We start from the raw sequence: 14,077 nt of genomic DNA, 5'->3' as shown, positions 1-14,077 counted from the left end.
TGCTTGTGATGGGTCTATTAAGATCTTCTATTTCTTCCTGGTTCAGTTTTGGAAAGTTATACTTTTCTAGGAATTTGTCCATTTCTTCCAAGTTGTCCATTTTATTGGCATAGAGCTGCTGGTAGTAGTCTCTTATGATCCTTTGTATTTCAGTGTTGTCTGTTGTGATCTCTCCATTTTCATTTCTAATTTTGTTAATTTGGTTCTTCTCTGTTTCTTAATGAGTCTTGCTAATGGTTTGTCAATTTTGTTTATTTTTTCAGAAAACCAGCTTTTAGCTTTGTTGATTTTTGCTATGGTCTCTTTTGTTTCTTTTGCATTTATTTCTGCCCTAATTTTTAAGATTTCTTTCCTTCTACTAACCCTGGGGTTCTTCATTTCTTCCGCTCAAATTGCTTTAGGTGTAGAGTTAGGTTATTTATTTGACTTTTTTCTTGTTTCTTGAGGTAAGCCTGTAATGCTATGAACCTTCCCCTTAGCACTGCTTTTACAGTGTCCCATAGGTTTTGGGTTGTTGTGTTTTCATTCATTTCTATGCATATTTTGATTTCTTTTTTGATTTCTTCTATGATTTGTTGGTTATTCAGAAGCATGTTATTTAGCCTCCACATGTTTGAATTTTTAACAATTTTTTTCCTGCCATTGAGATCTAATCTTACTGCACTGTGGTCAGAAAAGATGACTGGAATGATTTGAATTTTCCAAGACTAGATTTATGGCCCAGGATGTGATCTATTCTGGAGAAGGTTCCATGTACACTTGAGAAAAAGGTGAAGTTGATTGTTTTGGGGTGAAATGTCCTATAGATATCAACTGTGTCATTTAAGGTTTGTGTTTCCATGTTAATTTTGTTTAATTGACCTATCCATAGATGTGAGTGGGGTATTAAAGTCTCCCACTATTACTGTGTTACTATTAATTTCCTCTTTCATACTCGTTAGCATTTGCCGTACATATTGCGGTGCGCCTATATTGGGTGCATATATAATTGTTATATCTTCTTCTTGGATTGATCCTTTGATCATTATGTAGTGTCCTTCTTTGTCTCTTTTCACAGCCTTTATTTTAAAGTCTATTTTATCTGATATGAGTATTGCGACTCCTGCTTTCTTTTGGTCTCCGTTTGCGTGAAATACTTTTTTCCAGCCCTTCACTTTTAGTCTGTATGTGTCTCTTGTTTTGAGGTGGGTCTCTTGTAGACAGCATATATAGGGGTCTTGTTTTTGTATCCATTCAGCCAGTCTTTGTCTTTTGGTTGGGGCATTCAACCCATTTACATTTAAGGTAATTATTGATAGGTGTGGTCCCATTGCCCTTTACTTTGTTGTTTTGGGTTCACGTTTATACAACCTTTCTGTGTTTCCTGTCTAGAGAAGATCCTTTAGCATTGGTTGAAGAGATGGTTTGGTGGTGCTGAATTCTCTCAGCTTTTGCTTGTCTGTAAAGCGTTTGAATTCTCCTTCATATCTGAATGAGATCCTTGCTGGGTATAGTAATCTAGGTTGTAGATTATTCTCTTTCATTACTTTAAGTATGTCCTGCCATTCCCTTCTGGCCTGGAGGGTTTCTATTGATAGATCAGCTGTTATCCTTATGGGAATCCCTTTGTGTGTTATTTGTTGTTTCTCCCTTGCTGCTTTTCATATTTGTTCTCTGTGTTTGATCTTTGTTAATTTGATTAATATGTGTCTTGGGGTGTTTCACCTTGGGTTTATCCTGTTTGGGACTCTCTGGGTTTCTTGGACTTGGGTGATTATTTCCTTCCCCATTTTAGGGAAGTTTTCAGCTATTATCTCCTCGAGTATTTTCTTATGGCCTTTCTTTTTGTCTTCTTCTTCTGGGACTCCTATGATTCGAATGTTGGGGCGTTTCACATTGTCCCAGAGGTCCCTGAGGTTGTCCTCATTTCTTTTGATTCTTTTTTCCTCTCTGCTTCATTTATTTCCACCATTTTATCTTCTACCTCACTTATCCTATCTTCTGCCTCCGTTATTCTACTCTTGGTTCCCTCCAGAGTGTTTTTGATTTCATTTATTGCATTATTCATTTTTAATTGACTTTTTTATTTCTTCTAGGTCTTTATTAAACATTTCTTCCATCTTCTCAATCTTTGTCTCCAGGCTATTTATCTGTAGCATTTGGATTTAAATTATACTAAAGTTCATGCTATAAGTGTCTGCATAATTATAGGAGGAATATTTCAGAAATATTTCTTCTTTTTATGTTGCCATCATAGGCCTAAATTTAGAAACAGAAACTATAAAACTTCCAGAAGAAAATACACAAGAAAAATTTTGCCACTTTAGGATACACAAATATTTATTTAGGAAACAAAGACCATGAATCATTAAGGAAAAAACACAATCAACTGGACTTGATGAAATGAAAATCTTTTGCTCATAAGACACATTGTTAAAAAATGAAAAGGCAAATCATGCTGGGAGAAAATACTTGGAAAACACATATTTGATGGAGGACTTGGGTTCAGAATATATAAAAGAACTACAACTCAATAAAAAGCTATTAACAGAGATTGCACAAAAGATATGTAATAGCAGTAGACACACCCCCCAATGGCCAAAAGCTCAAAGATGGAGCTCAGCATTACTAGTCCTCAAGAAATAAAAATTAAAACCACAATGAAATACCACTGTACTCTCACTAGAATGAGTTAAATAAAAAGCCTGAAAACACCAAGGGTTTGGAGAATGTATAGAGATTGAAACTCTCATACACTGGTGATGGAAATTTTAAATGATACAACCACTTTGGAAAACCGGTTTGACAGCTTCTTACAAACTTAAATGTATACTAACTATATAAACCAGCAATTCTATTCCTAGGTATTATCCAAAAGAAATAAAAACATATGTCTCTGCAAAACTTATACAAGCATGTTCATGGCAGCTTTATTCATATAGGCCAAAAATGGGGGAAAAAATAAATGTCAGATGAATTGAAAAACCCAAAAAGGAATGAACTACTATTATACATAAGAACATTATTTGGATGAATTTCAAAAACATTCGACTGAGGAAAGGAAACCATACAGAAAAGACTGTACGCTCCAAACTGCATTTATATGAAATTTAAAAACAGGCAAAACTTATCTAAGGAAGTGGTTTTCACTTGGGGAATTTTGCCCTCCCCTTCCTCAGATGGTGTGGTGACATTTCTTGATTGTCACAACTTGGGGAATGGGGACTGGGTGGTTGCTTCTGTTATGTAGTGGACACAGAGGTCAGCAATGCTGTTAAACATTCTAGAATGTACAGAACACTAACACAACAAAGAATTATCAGGCCCAAAATTCCAATAGTGCCTAAGCCCAGGTTGGAAAATTGTTGTCTACTGTGGTCAGTGATGGTCTTGGGATACTGAATGCAAATGAAAATGAAGGTGTTCTGGGGACAATTAAAATGTTCTATATTTTATTTGTAGTAGTAATTTGTTTTCCAAAATTCACCACACTGTACACTTCAAATGGGCACATTTTATTGTATGCAATTTTACCTCAAAGTTGATGGCAAAAATTATAGCCTATCAAATAATATAAAGCTACAAAAACAGTTTAATCCAATTTTTGCTTTTAAACATATATGCATAGAAAAAACAGAAAAGGCAAGTACTATTGGTTGGATTATGGATAACTGTGATTTTTTTTCCCCTACTGCTCATCTGTTTTGTATTCACTTGAAAATATATTATGTAATACCGTACTTATAACTTAACGAGTTATACCCGGAACAGGTCCCAAATAAACTATGGAAGAGCACAACTACATATGAATATTTGATTATAGTTAAACTCTGATTTATGATCACAGGACTGAAGTTATTTCAAGAAACTATAAAAATGTATAATGCAAAGGCATTTAGAAGTCAACTTTAAACCACAGCTATGTTTAGAGCCTAAATTATAAATGTAACTATTTCTGTACAAAAAAGTATTTAAGAGAAATTTTCACTATAAACAGTGATACCACACCATAATCAGGTAGGCTGAAAAGATTAATAAATTCTTTTAAATGAAATAAAATAATGTTATAAAGGAATAACTTACTTCATTATATCTATACAGTAGAAATACATAACAGATGCAATTCAGTTGTTCAACAACAGGCCAGGGACTATACAAACTGTGAGTAATAAAAAGATGTGCCTCAAGAAGCTGACTATCTAATGGAGAGAAATGATACTGTTAATAAATCAAATAAAAAGAGTTAAAGGCTATGGTTGAGGTTTGAAAGTAGTACAATGAAAGAATCAAACAACTAAGCCTTGGTAGTTTGGGAAGTATTTACAAAGATGACAGTTGAGCTGGGTCTTGAAGTAGTAAGAGCTTATCAGGTGAAAATCATAATTAGACACTTCAAAAATCTTAAACAAAAGCCAACTGCCTAACAATTTTCTTACACTGCTCTTTTCTTACATTTTATAGTCTTAAAGGTCAGCAACAAAAAAACCAGTTTCAGGAAAAGGAAGATAATCTTGCAATACTGAGCAAGGAAGTTACGCCTGCTGAGAAAATTCCATATTTAAGAGAGAAGACTGCTTTGGATTTATCTTGATGGAAAAAGGCACTCTTTGAAGTTTAACTACATCTAAGTTATATCTAAGTTAGGCAACTGTGGTGTTGGAGAACACTCTTGAGAGTCCCTTGGACTGCAAGGAGATCCACTCAGTCCTTCCTAAAGGAAATCAGTCCTGAATATTCATTGAAAGGACTGATGCTGAAGCTGAAACTCCAATACTTGGGCCACCTGATGCGAAGAACTGACTCATTGGAAAAGCCCCTGATGCTGGGAAAGATTGAAGGCGGGAGGAGAAGGGGACGACAGAGGATGAGATGGTTGGATGGCAGCACCAACTCAATGGACATGAATTTGAGCAAGCTCTGGGAGTTGGTGATGGACAGGGAGGCCTGGCAGGCTGCCGTCCATGGTGTCACAAAGAATCAGACATGACTGAAGGATGCCAGCAAATATGGAAAACTCAGCAATGGGCACAGGACTGGAAAAGCTCAGTTTTCATTCCAATCCCAAAGAAAGGCAATCCCAAAGAATGCTCAAACTACTGCACAATTGCACTCATCTCACACGCTAGTAAAGTAATGCTCAAAATTCTCCAAGCCAGGCTTCAGCAATACATGAACCGTGAACTTCCAGATGTTCAAGCTGGTTTCAGAAAAGGCAGAGAAACCAGAGATCAAGTTGCCAACATCTGCTGGATCATCGAAAAAGCAAGAGAGTTCCAGGAAAACAGCTACTTCTGCTTTATTGACTATGCCAAAGCCTTTGACTGTGTGGATCACAACAAACTGTGGGAAATTCTGAAAGAGATGGAATATCAGACCACCTGACCTGCCTCTTGAGAAACCTGTATGCAGGTCAGGAAGCAACAGTTAGAACTGGACAGGGAACAACAGACTGGTTCCAAATAGGAAAAGGAGTACATCAGGGCTGTATATTATCACCCTGCTTATTTAACTTACATGCAGAGTACATCATGAGAAATGCTGGGCTGGAAGAAGCACAAGCTAGAATCAAGATTGCCGGGAGAAATATCAATAACCTCAAATATGCAGATGACACCAGCCTTATGGCAGAAAGTGAAGAGGAACTAAAAAGCCTCTTGATGAAAGAGAAGGAGGAGAGTGAAAAAGTTGGCTTGAAGCTCAACATTCAGAAAACTAAGATCATGGCATCTGGTCCCATCACTTCATGGCAAATAGATGGGGAGACAGTGGAAACAGTGTCAGACTATTTTGGGGGCTCCAAAATCCCTGCTGATGGTGATTGCAGCCATGAAATTAAAAGATGCTTACTCCATGGAAGTGAAGTTATGACCAACCTAGACAGCATATTAAAAAGCAGAGACATTACTTTGCCAACAAAGATCCGTCTAGTCAAGGCTATGGTTTTTCCAGTGGTCATGTATGGATGTGAGAGTTGGACTATAAAGCAAGCTGAGCGTCGAAGAATTGATGCTTTTGAACTGTGGTGTTGGAGAAGACTCTTGAGAGTCCCTTGGACTGCAAGGAGATCCAACCAGTCCATCCTAAAGGAGATCGGTCCTGGGTGTTCATTGGAAAGACTGATGTTGAAGCTGAAACTCCCGATAATTTGGCCACCTGATGGGAAAGAGTTGACTCACTGGAAAAGACCCTGATGCTGGGAGGGATTGGGGGCAGGAGGAGAAGGGGACGACAGAGGATGAGATGGCTGGACGGCATCACTGACTTGATGGACATGAGTTTGAGTAAACTCCGGGAGTTGGTGATGGACAGGGAGGCCTGGCGTGCTGTGATTCATGGGGTCACAAAGAGTCGGACACGACTGAGCAACTGAACTGAACTGAACTGAGGGACTGAAGTTAGGCGATCTCAGTCTCCGGCACCACTTAAAAGTACTAACAAAAAACCATCAGTTTGGCTACAATTTTAAATCATCTATTTTAACACGTGTGAGCAAATTTCAGTTGGCCTCACATAACACATTGAAAACCTCATACTGTTAATAAGGGAAAATCTAAGATGCCTCTTGAGAAGGATAGGTACTGGGACTCCAATATGCATCCTGGGCAGTACTTTTTTTTTTTAATGGGCTATGGATTGGGATAATTTAATGTAATTATATAAGTGTTCCAGCAGAGAAAATGGCTGAGGCTATATTTTAAAATGTAAGAATCTTCTGAATTAAGGACATGTACTAAGTTGCACAGTAGTGTCCGACTCTTTGCCACCCCATGGACTGTAGCCTGCCAGGACCCTCTGTCCATGGGCTTCTCCAAGCAAGGATACTGGAGTGGCTTTCCATGCCCTTCTCCAGGGTTGGCAGTACGTTTTAAAGACATAAGAAATGCTTATAAATACATGATGAATGAGGTAAACGACCACTCTATACGGTTAACAATGATTACAACGAGGCAGAAAAGTTAATTCCTAAACTTACCAAGAGAAAAAAGCCTACAAGGTTCTGAGACCAGGAGGTAACACTGCAGGGAGAAACTGCCTACTCTGCTCCTTAGACTTCCTATAATTCTGGACACCCACTGAAATTAAGGAACCGAAAGTGAATGAAACTGAGTTTATTTAAACTGAACAAATTTTATGTAGCAGATGATGCAACTTTTGAGTAATCAACTCAACCCAAAGCCAATGGGTCTTCAAGTGGATCTGGTTTCGGGGAGAGAGCAACATATCCTATTCTTTACTCTCTTGACTTGGAGTCAAATAATTACTGGGAACAACATAAGGAACACAGTTTCCAGGTAGTGGCGGTTCAGGAGACGGGAGAGAATGGAAAAACAATTAAAGCGATAAACCAAGGTTGCAAGGGAGTCTTCTGGAGTCATGTAGTAGCCAGTGAACTAGAAACTCTGGATATTTAACAGATATGGACACCAATAGTGGAACCAGGAGCTGGTGCAAGTCCAGCCAAGGGCTGGAGGCAGGCAGCGAGAGAACAGTCGCTGTCAAATCCTTTGGCCTCCACGGCAAAAGATAACCGCCCGTCCCCCGCCCCAACCCTCTAGCTGAAATGCTCCCAGTACTCAGCACCGGCCCACAAGCACCCCCTCCCCACAATAACCCCCCACCACCCCAAAAGCCCAGCCGGAGGGACAGCGCCGTCGTTCACTTACTGAGCTGTCCCCCACCCAACGTCGTACTCGGCTCCCGACCTCCTGCGCCTCCAAGGCCGGTCGCCCCGGGGATCCCCGGCGCCCCCGTCCCCGGCTCTGCCTCTCGAAGTTGCCAGGGTTGGGGAAGTAGTCGCGCAGCCGAGGGAGCTCGCGCCCGCTCTCTAACAGCTGGTGTGCAGCTCCAAGGCGGTCAGCAGGTACTGATCGCGCAGCAGCTGGGCCGCGATCGCATCAATTGACAGGCGGGCCGGGGTCTCCCCGGGGCCCCCAGGGCCGCCGCCGCCGCCTCCCCGGGGAGCCCAGCTCGGGCACTGCTCCCCAAGGCCACGGGGTCCTGGGGCGACAGCGAGTCCGCAGAGCCTGGATCTAGGCCGCCCCCGGCACCCAGCCGAAGTCCTGCCCGCCGCTCGTCGGTCGCCGAGACCTCGTCCTCGTCCTCGTCCGAATCGCTGAGGAAAGGGTTCACGCCGCCGCCGCCGCCACCTCCAGGTGCCAACGCCGCCATCTTACACTGTCAGCAGTGTGGGCGCCCCCCTGTTTGGCTCTGACAGACCGCGGCCTGAGTCCCCGCTCAGCCTCGGCAGTCACCGCTCGCTTCCACAGACCCAGCCTTGCCACGTCCAGCCTCCTCACCTGGAGACCAGGCGCAGGCGGGGACGCGAACCCTCCGGAGGCTGCAGCGGTAGCAGCAGCCAGGGCCCCAGCCGCAGCGGCACCAGCAGCCCGGCTCTGCGGGCGTCTTCCTGGTTCCCGGTCTCGCGAGAAATGGCGCGTGCCCCTCTCCTCTCCCCGCCCCGCCCCGCCTGCTCCCCACGCCTGTGAGCAGAGACTGAGGGGCCCGGCGCCCTGCCCAAAGGCAAAGCCCCACCCCACTCCTTTTTGATTGGTCGTAGGAGGTAGGGGCGGGGATTGGAGTCACGGAGGACTGACCTGGGAATTACCGCGAGAGTAGCTTCTGGCCGTTTCGTGGTTGGGGGGCGTTTGTGACGGTGGGTTAGGAAGCTTCTCGTCTGGGCCGGAGGGGAGCTCTGACTCGCAGCCGGGCCCCGCCTTCGCGCTGACGAGACCTCGTTCCCGAGGTCAGGCCTAACCTGCTCAAGCCCAGGTAGAGTCCGGGAGAAGTGGGGGCAGGGGCCGGCCCGACACTGGCGCTCGCCGGGGTGCGCCGCCCCCTCTTCCTTCGCTCCTGCGGTGTGCGCTGCTCGCTGCTGACGTTTTCCCCGCGGGGGTGGCCGGTGCCGGCAGGGCCGGTGGTCAGAAGGGGGCTCGTGCCTGCGGGACCCCGGGGGCTGGGTGCGGCACAGGGACAGAGCCAATGGGAACATGCAGCGGGGACGTTGGGATCTGCTTGGATCTGCGAATATCCCGACAGTCTCGACTTCGGTAACAAACTATTAGGACCGCAGTAAGCACTTGTGATTTAATACACAGCTTGCACAATGGGGACGCTTCGAAACGTCAAATGCTGTCCCTCAGAGAGTCCCTTGCAGAGCAAGGAGATCCAGCCAGTCCATCCTAAAGGAAATCAGTCCTGAATATTCATTGGAAGGACTGATGCTGAAGCTGAAACTCCAATACTTTGGCCACCTGATGCGAAGAACTGACTCATTGGAGAAGACCCTGATGCTGGGAGGGACTGGGGGCAGGAGGAGAAGGGGATGACAGAGGATGAGATGGCTGGATGGCATCACCAACTCAATTGACATGAGTTTGAGCAAGCTGGTGATGGACAGGGAAGCCTGGCATGATGCAGTCCATGGGGTCGCAAAGAGTCAGACACGACTGAGCCACTAAACTGAACTTGGGGTATTTGTTTTGGTTTTGGTAGAAGCTTTTTTGATGCTTTTAATACTAAGAATTGGAAGAATTTTTTTTTTTTAACAGAACATTAGCTCCTAGTGTTTAATTCTAAATTTATGTGTGTGTGTATGCGCATGCCGTGTATTGAAGAAAAGCATGGAAAAAAAATCCCAGATCTTAGGAAAATAGTATCAAAAGAGACACCAGTGTTGTTTCATAGTCCTTAGCTAAAAGGATTGCTGATCTTTATTGTAATTGAGTTGCCAGAGAGATTGAAGATGGAACCACTTTCTGGAATGGAAAAATGGGAAGGATTAGGGAATGGCATGGAAAAGGCATGTTTAGAAATGTGTTATTAATATGCAGTATTTTCTCCTGTGTAATGGGAATTGTATGCATCTGTTGTACTTAAGGTACCCACACTTAGGGTCTTCCTCTCAAGGACTGTGCTTATTAGGTTGAAGAGCCTACAGTTCATATCCCCGTCCTGCCAATGATTTGCCTTGAGACTTTTAAAAAGCTACTTGACTTCTCTCAGCCTCCTCTGTCAAGGAGATACTTAAAGTACACAGACTTAGGAATGTGCTTGTCACAGTACCTGGTACCTAGTACACAACAAATGTTATAATCATTTATCAATTAATGTACTACTCGTATATCTTGAGAATATTTGACAAATTAAAGCGAAACAAACCTGATGTCAGTCATTTAGTAGCATTAGCCAGAAAAAGCTAATTGCCCCAAAGTAGGCCCCAAAGGGAATATCTTCTAGGGTCTGACTTCTAAAGTGAAAATTGAAAATAGATTTAAAATATGTTTCCTCAGAGAGTTGTAAGAAGTTGGATATAGAAGTTCTTCCTTGATCAGCAGCTTCCTATGACACATCTGTAATTCCCTGGTTCTACCTCATATCCTGTAATCATGGACTTGTTAATGTGACCTTCCAAGCCGCTAACAAATCAACTGGCCAGTTGTCTCAGTAAGTACCTTTCTCTTCCACAGTGCATAGAGATTTCCTTATCAACTAAAAATGTTGAAGAAATATTAATAGTGCCTACTATTATTAACAATTGCTGATTTATATTTAATAATAATTTGCCATTAGTATTGTTGAGGAATTTTCCTACTTACCAAATTTTGCATTAATCTAGGTGTTTACAGGCAATGTTTCACTGAATAATCTGGATAGTCATTGATGCTTGTATGTTAGTGATAAAAATATAAAAGATCGCTTTTTTCCAAGCACTTGAATTGTTTTCTTGATTAAAAAATTAGTTTTTTGTTTTAGTACTCTTAAAATAACCACAAGTAATATTTTCAGTGCAAGTTTTTCATTGATGTAAAGTTTTATAAATATCTAACTTTTTATACATTTTTACATATTCTAATTTTTGACATTGTTTTTCAGTGTGTGGTAAACATCCCAGAGGTATAAGTTAAATGACTTTTATTGATACATGGTTATGTGTATTTTAAACATTTTAGTAGTTATTCATTTTTTTAGGTGATTTCCAAATGATTCATCCATGAAAAAGTTTTTTTTCACTAAATTTGAATAAAAAGTGATTAAAAAAAAGAGAAATATTAAATGATAATAGTGCTTAATTATATGTGCGTAGCTATAATAAAGTAAGTAGCATGTGAAGGATGATATTTTGGAATCACTGAACTTTTATGTATGCCGCTGCTGCTGCTGCTAAGTCGCTTCAGTCGTGTCTGGCTCTGTGCGACCCCATAGACGGCAGCCCATCAGGCTCCGCCATCCCTGGGATTCTCCAGGCAAGAACACTGGAGTAAATGACAAATATGAAAGTTACTGTGGTTGTATTTATCTTGAATCTTCACTGCTCTTGTGTCTGTTCTGGGGGAATAAATAGAGAAGCAAGGCAGCCTCTAGTGGCTACAGTGCATATCACACATACCATTGAATGGACAGTCCTAGGTTATTTATAGCCCTGACTAAGTGCCCAGGACTGGGCGGAGTACTGGAGAAAGCCTGTCTTGCTGTCCTGGAATCAGCATGAAGTTACGGAGGCAGACATTACTACAAATAAAGTAATAGCTGTGTAGTTATAAACTGAAGTAAAGGTTTGAGCTTCTGATTTGGACTGAGTAGTCCCTGAGGAGGTGGTGCTCAAAAGTGCCGGGGAGGGACCGACTAAGATCCCACTGTTACTATGTGAGAGAGCTAGATTTTTGTGTTAGCTATTACAGCTTCAGGGTCAAAGTTCTCAAATGTTTGTTTTACTACTTCAGTAAGCTTTAGGGTAGTGGAAAATTTGTATTATCCTTTTACACACTTTGATACTTTTGACACTTTGATACTTTTTACAGAAAAGTTGTGTAACAACAGTGGGGAAAAGAAAGAGCATAAGTCCAGGGAGTTATTTGTAAATGCAAAATAAAGTGAGAAATGATAAAGATATTTCCTTATTAATGAACATGATAAGGAGGGTACTCAGGTTCCCATGGTAGAGAGGAGTATTTAAGTCAATGGGAGCTTCTCTACATCTAGGTAGATACCATATGTACTTTAGTTGTAAATCAAGTTTAAGATCTTACTGAAATGAATTAAAATGAGTTGAAAAATGAGTTACTCTGCATAACTAAATATGACACCTGATAGAAGAGTTCTGAGTTAGAGAATAGAAGAAAGAATAAATGAACAGAATATTATGGACAGTTTTGTCATAATAAATTTGACAATTTGGATGAAATGGACAAATGGACAAAAGATACAAGTACCAAAACTTACTCAGCAAGTAGTAAATAATCTTAGTATCTATCTCTCTGGATATGAAGAAATTGAATTTGTAGTTAAAAACCTTCCAACAAAGGAAACTCTGAGCCATTGATTGATATCCTGTTACACAATAAAGGAAGAAATAGTACTAATTCTACACAAACTCTTCCAAAAAATAAAAGGATATAACACTTCCTAATGCATTGTCTGACACCAAAACCAGAGAAAGACATTACAAAAAAAAATTAAAGTCTAATATCGCTAATAAATATTAATTTAAAATGCTGAATATTTTAGCAAATAAAATCCAAGAGTATATAGGAAGGATAATACTTAATGATTAAGTTCAGTTTATTCTGGGAACCCTAGCTTGATTTAACATTTGAAACTCCATCATTGTAGTTCACCACATTAGGAGACACCACATTAGGAGACTCCACACCAGGAGAGACCCCACATCAGGAGAGGCCCCACACCAGGAGAAACCAAAAGAGAAAAGCCAGATGGCCGTGGCCCTCTCACTGGACAGGATCTCACATGATCCACCCCTCTCACTTTTGCTTTTGTCAGAAGCACTTGACAAAATCTGGCATTTTTCATTCACAACTTTAAAACTGCATATTGAGAATAAAAGAGAGCTTCTTTAATGCAACAGAAGGAGTCTATGAAGAAAAACCTGACAACTTTCATCCTAAGACTGGAAACACGGCAGGATTTCTGTTGTTTCCACACCTACTCGACATTACACTAGAAGTCCTGGCCAGTATAAGCATGAGACATAAATAAAAAGTGTATAGATTGATGAGGAAGGAGTCCTTTTATTCACAGGTGACATAATTTTTCTCCTTGGAAAATCAAAAGGCATCTACATAAAAACTACTATAACAGTTTTTCAGTGTTGCAGAATGCAAGGTGAATATATAAAAATCAGTGGTCATTTAAAAACTAACGAGGGGAAACTGAGATAAATGCCATTTACAATAACATCAAAAAGTGAAATATATTGGGATGAGTCACAGGGACATGAGGAAACTTTTGAGGGTCATGAGTACGTTCACTCTCCTGTGATTATTATACACTTAAATATGTACACAGCTTATTACAGGCCAGTTATGCCTTAATAAAGCTATAAAAATGCTGTGAAGAACATTACTAGGACACCTCAAAAAGTTGGAGTATAAATGGTAGATTAGGTAAAATACTGACGTTGAGTTTATTGAAGTTGGTAACCACCGTAGGTACATAAGGGAGTATCATTATTGTCAGAAAATAAACACTGAAGTATACACCTGCTTTCCTCCACCCCACACCCACACTCACACCCGAGAGGGGTAAGTTAAAGAGACAAGGCAAAGACCAGAGAAAAATGATAATGTTAGAGATATATGGCTAAGGAGTGTATGTATAATTGTACCATTATTGCAGCTTTTCTCTGAACTTGAAATTGTTTTAACATAAAAATATTAAAAGTCTATACTAAAGAAAGTGTTGTCATCTACAAAAATTCCCTAGGTGGAACACAAAATACAATTGCCAAAAGAAAAGTTAATTCATTGAACTTTCAGAACTTTTAAGTACTGCTCTTTGAAAAACACGGTTAAAAAAATGAAAAGGGGATAAAAGAGGATTAAAAAATGTCCATTACATTCATGTAAAGTAGCTCAACACTATTGATCACCAGGGAAATGTAAATTAAAACCACAATAAGTTAACAGACTATACAAAATTTAACAGATTCCAATACCAAGTTTTGGCCAATGTAATGGTTATGGCATTGAGGATATAATGCTCAGTGAAACAAGTCAGTCACAGGAGGACAAATGTGCACATTTCTCCTTGTCTGAGATAATCCAGAAGAGTCAAACTCATGATGGGTGTGGGTGGGGGGGTG

General features: G+C 40.9%; 2 pseudogenes; one reads left to right on the top strand and one right to left on the bottom strand.

The window, feature by feature from the left end:
- Nucleotides 1-8,421, bottom strand: part of LOC133041382 (RAB11-binding protein RELCH-like) — an 86,607-nt pseudogene extending 78,186 nt beyond the window's left edge.
- A 158-nt stretch (nucleotides 8,422-8,579) lies between these two features.
- Nucleotides 8,580-14,077, top strand: part of LOC133040471 (GPI ethanolamine phosphate transferase 1-like) — a 28,128-nt pseudogene continuing 22,630 nt past the window's right edge.

Source organism: Dama dama, chromosome 20 (genome assembly GCF_033118175.1).
Source record: "Dama dama isolate Ldn47 chromosome 20, ASM3311817v1, whole genome shotgun sequence".
Taxonomy (NCBI): domain Eukaryota; kingdom Metazoa; phylum Chordata; class Mammalia; order Artiodactyla; family Cervidae; genus Dama; species Dama dama.
Note: the sequence above shows the minus strand (reverse complement) of the source record. Positions and strands in the feature narration are given on the sequence as shown.